The sequence below is a fragment of the Schistocerca serialis genome, chromosome 8 (genome assembly GCF_023864345.2).
Source record: "Schistocerca serialis cubense isolate TAMUIC-IGC-003099 chromosome 8, iqSchSeri2.2, whole genome shotgun sequence".
Classification (NCBI taxonomy): Eukaryota; Metazoa; Arthropoda; class Insecta; order Orthoptera; family Acrididae; genus Schistocerca; species Schistocerca serialis.
Genome location: NC_064645.1, coordinates 198,564,565 through 198,576,796, shown reverse-complemented (window position 1 = coordinate 198,576,796; position 12,232 = coordinate 198,564,565).

Genomic DNA, 12,232 nt, shown 5'->3' with positions numbered 1-12,232 from the left:
ACTTAACGATGTACAGAAAACTCCGGAATCGGCCCGAATATGCTTTGATGATGTAATCAGACTTATCCCATTGTTCAATAAGGAATTAGTTTTCCATTTTGGTCAGTCTGGATTTGAAGAGGAAATGCGTATGTAAGGAACCTTGGGAATTAGAGGTACCAATAGAGCTATATCAGTATCAACTAACATCAACGCCTTAACGCATTCGTGTACAATTGTTACGACTGTTAATTTGGATGGAAAACTGGCTGGAAAGTCATTTATTTTGGAGCGAGATGTTGGAGGTGCTCTATTCCCTATGCTTCTTTCTCGTGTGCATGATCTTCAAATGCTGTAGGGATTATTTAAGTCACTGTTGGCAAGAGGAGGAAAATAGGCGTAAGAGAACTACAACAACGGTGTGAGCACTGCTTTTGGCCAGTAGCTGGTCAAATTCCTGTGCTGTTAAAATCGTGCTCCTTTAGAGCAAACTATCCCTTCTGAAATGTGTGTGACATTGCACTTCATACCACATGAAACTGTTGGACAAATTCAGTCTCTGGATGTTTGTTTTTTCTGTCCCTATAAAACACATTATTACACTATCTGCAGCCAAGACTTAAAGGACAGCCCGTTTCACGACAAACCCCACCACAGACTGCTTACAATCCCATTCCATCACTTCTCATAAACTTGTTACACCAATATCATTCTACATGCGTACTTTAAATGTGAGTACTTAGCTGAACGCCTTGCACATTTTGTAGCTCCCAAGGATTTCGCCTTCGATCTTGACGGTGCGAAACATTGTGATCGCTTTGGAGCCAGTTTTCATTCGGTGTTCATGGTGGAAGTTAATGTTTTGTTTTGATATTTGTTGACTGCCGACAATGACCCTTTTGTGAAGTGTAGTACATACATCCCATAGAATGTTGATCTCTGCACCTCCGAGACACTCATTTTCTGCCGCCCTCCTGATGCACATAGTGACTCATTAGCAGCTAACATTTTTCCTGTTGTAATTTTTAATACAAGGGCTTCAAATGAGTCTTACTGAAGATCGGACTTGCGACTTCGCACTCATGGGGTTCCTTGCAACAATCCCACAGTCCACGCACACACAAAAATGATTTCTAAGCAAGATAAATACATACTAATTACCGTGATAGAAAATACACTCCTGGAAATTGAAATAAGAACACCGTGAATTCATTGTCCCAGGAAGGGGAAACTTTATTGACACATTCCTGGGGTCAGATACATCACATGATCACACTGACAGAACCACAGGCACATAGACACAGGCAACAGAGCATGCACAATGTCGGCACTAGTGCAGTGTATATCCACCTTTCGCAGAAATGCAGGCTGCTATTCTCCCATGGAGACGATCGTAGAGATGCTGGATGTAGTCCTGTGGAACGGCTTGCCATGCCATTTCCACCTGGCGCCTCAGTTGGACCAGCGTTCGTGCTGGACGTGCAGACCGCGTGAGACGACGCTTTATCCAGTCCCAAACATGCTCAATGGGGGACAGATCCGGAGATCTTGCTGGCCAGGGTAAATCACTTACACCTTCTAGAGCACGTTGGGTGGCACGGGATACATGCGGACGTGCATTGTCCTGTTGGAACAGCAAGTTCCCTTGCCGGTCTAGGAATGGTAGAACGATGGGTTCGATGACAGTTTGGATGTATCGTGCACTATTCAGTGTCCCCTCGACGATCACCAGTGGTGTACAGCCAGTGTAGGAGATCGCTCCCCACACCATGATGCCGGGTGTTGGCCCTGTGTGCCTCGGTCGTATGCAGTCCTGATTGTGGCGCTCACCTGCACGGCGCCAAACACGCATACTACCACCATTGGCACCAAGGCAGAAGCGACTCTCATCGCTGAAGACGACACGTCTCCATTCGTCCCTCCATTCACGCCTGTCGCGACACCACTGGAGGCGGGCTGCACGACGTTGGGGCGTGAGCGGAAGACGGCCTAACGGTGTGCGGGACCGTAGCCCAGCTTCATGGAGACGGTTGCGAATGGTCCTCGCCGATACCCCAGGAGCAACAGTGTCCTTCATTTGCTGGGAAGTGGCGGTGCGGTCCCCTACGGCACTGCGTAGGATCCTACGGTCTTGGCGTGCATCCGTGCGTCGCTGCGGTCCGGTCCCAGGTCGACGGGCACGTGCACCTTCCGCCGACCACTGGCGACAACATCGATGTACTGTGGAGACCTCACGCCCCACGTGTTGAGCAATTCGGCGGTACGTCCACCCGGCCTCCTGCATGCCCACTATACGCCCTCGCTCAAAGTCCGTCAACTGCACATACGGTTCACGTCCACGCTGTCGCGGCATGCTACCAGTGTTAAAGACTGCGATGGAGCTCCGTATGCCACGGCAAACTGGCTGACACTGACGGCGGCGGTGCACAAATGCTGCGCAGCTAGCGCCATTCGACGGCCAACACCGCGGTTCCTGGTGTGTCCGCTGTGCCGTGCGTGTGATCATTGCTTGTACAGCCCTCTCGCAGTGTCCGGAGCAAGTATGGTGGGTCTGACACACCGGTGTCAATGTGTTCTTTTTTCCATTTCCAGGAGTGTATGTTCACAGAATACAAGTTGTTGTCAAATGATGTCTACAACTGTCTACACCATTACCGGCATCCGCAGCTCTATCGTCGAGCCACATTATGTTCTCAGGTTGTACGCGGTAAATACAGCAGCATCGCTTTCGTCGCCATATGTAGCATACGCATCGATGTTGTCTGCAGTCTCCGTACTTCCGAATGAAACGTAATCAGTTTTTCTCGCCTCTTTACCGCATGGAAACACCTGTGGTCCTCCGAAGACCGTCTGACTTTCGCATATTTTTGACCGCGGACGAAACACTATATTCTACTGCTGGCGAGTGGGCGTGTATTGTACTGCACTTTCATGGCGCACCTGACAGTGCTTCACAGCCACCCTGCAATTTCCGTCGCATTCTCCGCTTCACATGAGCTTCTCAGGTGCTGTTGTGGCGTCACCTTCAACCCCTGCCATTGTCTCGGCGTGCTTGCCACGGCATCTAGTTGTGGTCTCTCCTTGCATATTAGTATATTCCTTTAGGAGAATGTCTTCCGTAGTCTCATGCGCGGCGTGTGGTGTCACGAAGCGTATTCGTTAACGGCCTCTGGCCCTCTAAATTGTGAGAGTACATATGCGAGGGGCTGTAACTCCAGACCAGTCGCTTCAAGTCCGTCAGATTCTCTTTCGTCGGCTTTGTGCGTGGAGTTATCGTCACTACTTGAGGACGGCAAACTGACTTCTCTGAAACCCGTGTTCCCTCTAATAAATCACCTTTTAGCTCCCTTGTCCCATTTATGAAAATTTCCTTGTTCTCCTTAGACGTTACTAAATTAATTGTGCCGTCAGTGTTCTCTACACCCCATACGATCAGATCTTTAAACAGATTGACCACAGTTTTAGTGGTTCAGTCCATGATCACCGCTCTACTCGACAGTATTTCACAACCGATTTTAAAATCCAGTGACAGACCACAGATGACAATTGGATTCACCTGGAAGGCACATCTTCCGTCGCCCAGCGACATCAAGACCTGCTTTTCTACTTTCTTCCTTCTTACCCCAAAAGCGGGAATTAGTGAGATTCCTTTTACGGGTATCTCAGCTAATTTACAGCCCCTTCCATCAGTTTTGCATTGAAAGACGCCGTATAGTCCACTGGATCGAATTCTCGCGATATTAGAAACCCACATATCTCAGTTAATCGACATGAGGGAGGAGCATAAAACACAATATGAAAAACTGGAAGCTGAGCCAAAACTTTGAAATACGAAGATCGATGGGACGATGCCTAGCCAGAATCTAAACATGCTCTCTTCCTTCCATGTGGTTATCACAGCGAGAGGCACTGGTTCTGCTCCTTTCCAGCATCTCTGAGTCATCACGGTACTCGTCAATATCGTCTTGCGCCTATTATTGCCAGTACCGCACATTGCATATATGTCCCTTCCCAACTGACAAGGGAGCCTCCCCGTCGCACCCCCCCTCAGATATAGTTATAAGTTGGCACAGTGGATAGGCGTTGAAAAACTGAACACAGATCAATCGAGAAACAGGAAGAAGTTGTGTGGAACTATGAAAAAAAAGCGAAATATACAAACTGAGTAGTCCATGCGCAAGATAGGCAACATCAATGACAGAGAATGTGAGCGCAGGTGCGCCGTGGTCCCGTGGTTAGCGTGAGCGGCTGCGGACCAAGAGGTCATTGGTTCAACCCTTCTCTCGAGTGAAAATTTTACCTTTTTTATTTTCGCAAAGCAATGATCTGTCCGTTCGTTCATTGACGTCTGTGTTCACCGTAATAAGTTTAGTGTCTGTGTTTTGCAACCGCACCGCAAAAACGTGCGATTAGTAGAGAGGCATTGGAGAGGCACGTCCTTTCGTCTACTAATCGCACGGTTTTGCGGTGCGGTCGCAAAACGCAGACACCAAACTTATTACAGTGAACACAGACGTCAATGAACGAACGGACAGATCATAACTTTGCGAAAATAAAGAAAGTAAAATTTTCACTCGAGGGAAGACTTGAACCAATGACTTCTTGGTCCGCAGCTGCTCACGCTAACCACAGGACCACGGCGCACCTGCACTCGCACTGTCATTGATGTTGCCTATTTTGCAGATGGACTACTCAGTTTATATATTTCGCTTATTTTTCTCCTAGTTCCACACAACTTCCTCCTGTTTTCTCGATTGATCTGTGTTCAGTTTTTCAAGGCCTATCCACTGTGCCAACTTATAACTAAATCTGAGGGGGTTGCGATGGGGAGGCTCCCTTGTGAGACGTCCCATGCATTATGCGTCGTTAGCACGTAATTCACGTTGCCTTCGTGTCCGACGCTTCGATCCTTCTTTGTTCTCCATTGTGTGAACCACCGCGTCTATAACATTCTCATTTATTTCCTTATTCTCTCCTTCATCCGTCTGTCATTGCGCTGCAGAAACACGCATTTGTTTTCTGTCCTCATTGCTCTAGCGTGTATCATCCTTTGTTTCTCGTACTCTTCGACGTCGTCCAAATACCTAAAAATAGCGAGGAAATGTTCTCTCGACAGTGCCCCGACGAGTGTCTATTGTATATGAATAGAAAAATTTGAGCGCATCACGCTAAACAATTCCGTAAGTGCCGTTTTGTGGTCCTAGTAATGACGAAATGAGCCGCCTATGTTGCCAGGGAGAGGCGTAACTGTGGTGCATACGGTCCCAGAAATGAGCTCATCTCTGCAAATGCCTATGCGGTCAGGTTCCAGTACGTTCCAGAAACCTGGTGCAGAAATCCTTGTAACTACTGTTCTCGCAAATTATTACGTCAAACCAGGCAACCTCCTCCTGCTCGAGACTATGCCGCGCAAGAAGTAAAGCATTACATTCCGCTACTCCTTTAGCACGGAGAATGAGTCTAAATTCCTTAGGTATACGATTGACTGGATACTGGACGTTCGGCCGAACTTGGGCAGTGGAACGTCCACCCCGTGCATTGGATATGCGGCTTGCATATTAGTTGGTTATGACTTGCGTACGAGGGCATTACCCTGTCGTATTGAAGGCATTTCTTGCACGGAAACTGACGCTCTTGCTTCTGTTTCCTTGGGCTATTTACTTTTCTCATCTATACGCACGGAGACATCAATCATCTTCGTGCTTACTCACGTTTCTAGGTTCTCATCCCTAGTTTCGGATGCTGGTCTCACCTCGTTCAGGCTGTGCTGTGCACCGTTCGTATGTTTTTTGTTTCGGTAAGTAATTTGCGCGTATCTTCAGCGATCTGCCATCAATCTTCGTATTACAAAGTTTTGACCCAGCTTCCAGTTTTTCATATTGCGTTTTATGCTCCTCCCTCACGCCGGTTAACTGAGATATGTGGGTGTCTAATATCGCGAGAATTCGATCCACTGGACTATACGTATCCCTCACAGACGTTTCTTATGTTTTCTCGCTCACCCCCAAACTTTCCTCAATTGGCCTGTCGGTTTCTAGCGTGTTCAGATTTTGGGTGCTCCCCACAATGTGCCTACCGTTTCGTCACTCGCTTCCGAAATCTCCTCCATTTGCCTTTCAGTTTCAGTATCATTCAATCTCCCAACCTCAGCTGCATAGAATGCATGACCACAGACAAAAAGTATTACGCAGGACAAATTGGCACAGACAATTCGACGTTGACAGCAACGCTGGTAGCAGCAAACAGAGCAGTGGAAACGTAAAATAAAATAATCGCAACAATGGACTACACGTTCTGAAAGTGCACGAAATACGGAGAAGACTGCGGGAACTAAAACTAAACACACTAGCTATGGCTCTGTCTACTTTATTCAGCGCATTTGTATCACATTCAGCCCACACAAAAACACTATCTAGGCTCCTGGCTTCAGACACAAAGAGGAAAGCACATTCTAATAAATGAATGGGAAGTCAGTCCTTCCTGAGTCGTATCTGAAGAGTTAAAAGTTCTCACACTACCAAAAACGTAAGAATGAAATCAAATCGAAGCTCTATCTGGAACGCCAAAATATGACGAATCGTTCAAAATTCTCTGTGATATCACATAGGATACAAATTTCTAATGAGACAGATTTACGCTGGGCCCCCACATTGGGCGCCAATAATTAAGTGACATCAATAAAAAAGTGTAATCAAAAAGCAAAAGGTCACGTGATTAAGAGATTGATAAGCGAACGGAACAGATTGTTTAGGTGAATAAAAAGAGAAGACAAAATAAATAAATAAATAAATAAATAAAATAAAATAAAAAATAAAAATCTCATGGTCGATTTGACTGGGCGCGGACGTGACGCAGTTATTAAGAGAGAGGAGAAGGGGAATGCATCATCTGATCATTCTTCTCAGTCATCCGTCGTGCGGTAACGGTGGCGGCAGACGCTGGGTCGGTACGGGTTGTCGCCTCGTAGCAGCGGTCGTGAGTCGGCAGTAGTCGTCGGTAGCGCGTGGCCATACGGCGAGTCACAGGTCGCGCTCTGCGCTGGTGTCGAGAGGCGGATGTAAGCGGTGGATGGAAGAACGTCCTTGTCTTTTTGCTTTCCCGGTGCCTTCCTAACTCCTCATCAATATCCAAGTTCACCAACTCGTTGATTTTTTTTCTCCCCTCGGCGTCGTCAATGGCGGACTAAATCTGCAGCGCCGCAAATTGACTGATCGCCGCGCCATGACCACGCTTCATAGTGCAGGATTGAAATATTCTATCTTGCATGGGCTCGTGCGTGCGACTCGCGAGTCGGCGTCTTTCTCAGGATTTCACGGCCAAGGCTGTTCCCAGCGTTGGTCGCATATTATTCCGACGTTTTTCTGCATTTCTTAGATGCTGTGAAAGCAGCCTCGCAACACTTCTTTGTAACGGTTACCTATGCGTGAGGTCTGGACAGCAGCCGCACAAAACATCTTTGTAACGGCTATCTATGCATGAGGCCTGGACGGTGCTATGTTTCTGTTTTGTCTAAGAATATGCCGGTGATTGTGATTTATAAGCTACCTCGTTACTGAAGAACAAACACCTTTCTAAGCAAGTTCACTTCTTAGACTGTTCTTTAGTTTCACACGCATCCCTGTGCGGATTCTTGGCGCTTTCTGTCTACGCTGCACTCCTCTGTCTGCACGGGTCCCTCAGTTACCTGCACGTTTAGTGTTATGTTCCAGGCTCTTCACAACGTGGCCATTCTTAAGCGAAGCTAGGGCATCTGGCGGGCGACCCTATGTGTGTTTGCAGAATTTACGAATGATAATTACTTGAAACCCTCAGCTGCCGACAGGTGTTGTTGATATACCTCGATGGGGCCAGCTGAAAATGTGTGGTCTTGTCAAGAGTGGATACTGTTCCGTTCCGCTTACCTTTAACGCGTATACTGAAACTCCATATTTACACTTTGAAGACGAATAAGATATGAACGTATGGAAACGCAGAAACTAAAATTGCTAACATACACTGTCTCAAGCAAAAGTTTATCTCATTGCCATGTAGCACCGCCTTTAACAATCTCTTGTGTGAACCTGCTGGTCATATCCGTCTGTTGCACATAATTGTCTGTTACATGTTGCTGCTGCTTCAGTTGTTGGCGTTTCTGTGCTCTGTAGTTCGTCAACCTTCGAACATTGATTCCTCACATGTGCAGAGTCGTATGGATAACTGACTTTGAAGGATTGTAGAGCACACGCATCTCCGTGTTTTAAAATAATTTTAAATCCATTTGAAGAGTTTGGGATATTTTCCTTGTGTTTCACAGTATTGTTCACCAGCCTATTGATATTAATTAGGGAATCCAAGCTCAGGTAGTTATAGCTTCTTCCTTTCTTTCGTTTTACCTCGCAACAGAACACGCAAATTGATTTTCGTGTAAGAAGTGTCACACCAAACAAGTACGTACGCGGTTTCCTGAACGGTAAGACGTCATAATACTGTTTTCATCCAAATGGATTTTGAAAAAACCTCACTAAATTATGTGCAATCTCCTTTCATAGCTATGTTAATTACAGAGATATGGGTATCAGCTTCATTATTTCAAATGGGACTACAGTAATTTCTGTTGCTGTTATCGAAATTCTAAAAGAGACGAATGTAGCGACGTTTAACTCGACAAAATTCATGTTTACATGAAAAATGTTCCTATGATAGCACAAAAAAGGCGAATGTGTCCTGGATACAGTTAGGGATGTAAAAGAAGGGAACTAACTTTTCGACTTGTCTGGGATCTTAAAAGACATTCGGATTAAAGCATTTCTGCTTTTTAACTTGCTAGTATTAGTACCCACGCCATGTAATTTAATGCACGCTGTCAAGTGAAGTAACATGGTGTATGATATGATGTCGTATAACATGACACATGCCGTTGTGGCATCCAACATGGCATTTGTCATGTCATGTAACATGACAGAATGTGTCACTAAGGTTTAGCATACACGCTTCACTACTCTAGCATTCTTCCTATTGTAGATGCATCCCAATGTCCAGGAGGACATACGTTTGTGTCTATCTGTTCTTACACCCTCACCTTACATGTTACAGAGGGTGAGTTTGGGAGAGAAATTGTGGTGTCACCGCCAGACACCACACTTGCTAGGTGGTAGCCTTTAAATCGGCCGCGGTCCGGTAGTATACGTCGGACCCGCGTGTCGCCACTGTCAGTGATTGCAGACCGAGCGCCACCACACGGCAGGTCTAGAGAGACTTACTAGCACTCGCCCCAGTTGTACAGCAGACTTTGCTAGCGATGCTACACTGACACATACGCTCTCATTTGCCGAGACGATAGTTAGCTTAGCCTTCAGCTACGTCATTTGCTACGACCTAGCAAGGCGCCATTACCAGTTTATATTCAGACTGTAATAATGTCTAAACAAGAGCGATGTTCTCCAATTATGGATTAAAGTTAAGTATTACATCAACTACGTACTTTATTTGCTACTATTAATTCCATTAACTGTTCCAGACCTCACGCCAGTCTGCGTGAGCTAAACGCGTGCCTTTCGGCTACCTCCGAGTGGTTTGGCTGTCTTCCCAAGTCACTACAGAAATGACCTCCTCGGGGAAAATATACCCCCCCCCCCCCCGAAAGAAAAAAAAAATGTTTCAGCGTCCCACGCAAGTTCCTGACCACCCCCAGAAATTTTATCTCGCCAGAAAAACGTATGCTATTCAGTCATATGATTTAACATATTTCTTGCAGCGGCCGGAGAATCTTCTGGATTTTGGGTACGAGATCCAGGTGCGCCAAAACCTTGGAGCTAAGAGAGCTCACTTTAGTGAGGAAGTAGGGTTAACTAGTGAAAAAGCGCTAATATGTCAGGAAGTTTTGACTTAAATATCTCTGAAGCTGCCAGATGAGTGGAAAAGCTAGTTGCCTTTTTTACATCCCTGACTTTGCTCAGGACATACTCATCTTTTTTGTGCTATTACAGGAGAATTTTTCATTCTCGCTCCCACCTTTTACCCGACCATAATTTTGACATTACACCGCCACAGGCTGGCAACTGATGTAGATTTTTCCTGTCTCGGGCGACGAATGATTCGGTATAGCTTTTTTATTGTCTTTCGAACCATGTCATAAAGCTTTCACGAAGATTAGATTAGATTAGATTAGTTTTTCGTTCCATAGATCCGTGATGAGGAGATCCTCGTGGATGTGGAACATGTCAATTTTTTTAAAGCTGAAATAACAATACTAATAGTATGAATGTATACAATACATCATTTGTTTCTATTAAAAAATTCGTCAATGGAGTAGAAGGAGTTGGCCACTAGTAAGTCTTTCAGGCTCCTTTTAAACTGATCCTTATTTGTACTAAATTTTTTATGTTTGCTGGCAAATTATTGAAGATGAGTGTTCCTGAGTAGTGGACCCCTTTTTGAACTAAAGTAAGTGCTTTTAAGTCCTTGTGCAGATCATTTTTGTTCCTGATATTGTATGTATGAACGGAGCTGTTTGTTGGAAAAAGAGATATATTATTTAGGACAAATTTCATTAAGGAGTAAATATACTGAGAGGCAGTAGTTAGTATACCGAGTTCTTTGAACAGGTTTCTGCAGGACGTCCGTGAATTTACTCCACAAATAATACGTGTTACACGGCTTTGGACTCTGAAAACTTTTGTTTGACTTGAAGAGTTACCCCAAAATATTATACCATATGACATTATAGAATGAAAGTAGGCAAAGTATGCAAGCTTTTTCATTTTTATGTCGCCTATGTCTGCTAACACTCGAATTGCAAATACAGATTTGTTAAGGCGTTTCTGCAGTTCTGTGGTGCGCTCCTCCCAACTGAATTTATTATCAAGTTGTAATCCCAGGAATTTAAGACTGTCGACCTCTTCTATCTGCTCTTCTTCATACTTTATGCATATCCTGGATGGAAGCCTCTTACAGGTTCTGAATTGCATATAGTGACTCTTTTCGAAGTTTAAAGTCAGTGAGTTGGATTTAAACCATTTATTAATATCCATGAAAATATCTTTAGCAGATCTTTCTAGAACTACACTCGACATACCATTTATTGAAATACTTGTGTCATCTGCAAACAAAATGAACTCTGCTTCTGGCAGTGTAACTGATGAGAGAGTACTTGAGAAACTGAAAAGAAAGACACAGGGTATGTACACTCCAGCAAAATGGGTTGCTGGAGTGCAAAAACTGAAGCGTGCCATCGAGTCTAAACGCCCAGGAATGGGATCATGCAAAAGAACCCATTCATTGTGGTTGAAATTAGGAAAGACGACTTCGTGTCTTTATCGTGTATAATGAACAGTGTCGTCAAACGCTGCGTTACTGTTGACAAAAAGTCAAACGTTTGTGGTTGCCTATGGAACCACGATTGTATCCAGGCGCGCACCTCTTCATCCGAAACAAATCAACGGCCACGACTCCGAGAATAGGGAAATAGAATGGAGAGAAATCTGGCCTATATGGGGGATGTGTAAGGGCTTTCCTGCGAAATTTCTACGTGGTAGAAACTTGTAGACGGGCGTTATCCTGCAACATAATGATCCCATCCGTCAACATTCCTGGGCGCTTAGACTCGATGGCACGCTTCAGTTTTTGCAAAGAGTCCACGCGCCAGCTGGCTACCAGCAGCGTGCGTAACCATCAGGGACATTTACCGTCGTTACACCGATACTAAGACACGTGGGTCGAAGCCAAGCTACGGCAGCGGATTAGAGCGCGTTTTGTATCTGCTGTACCTTGTTGGAACAATAGTTTTCCCCAAAGTTGTCTGTCGTGTTGTAGCCACCTCCACCTCCGACTGCTATGTACAGTCCCCTGCTAATTTACTGAACCCACACCGCCCGGGTGGGAGAACCGGATACCATCCTCACAGACCTGAAGAATGACTCCTCCGACAGTCACCGTAGAAGTCACCTCATCCAAGACCTCTACTTCATCTCTTTCTGTGAATCGTTTTATGGAATAATATCTACCAAGTATCTAGCTGAGTATTTGATGTAAAATAATATATTTCAAGAGTTCAAAAGACCGTAACAATAACAATTTCCTTCAATACGAGAATTTTAAAATTAACATAATATCCTGAAGTCTTTCTTTGAGAATCGTTAATATTCTCCCGGACAACGACAAAACAACGAACGAATACAGCAGCCAGTTGTTTGTATCAGTCACGCAGTAAATTCATCTCCTCACAGTTCTTATTGCCACTAGTATTTGAAGGATTTTTGACCGTTCTCGTACGGCA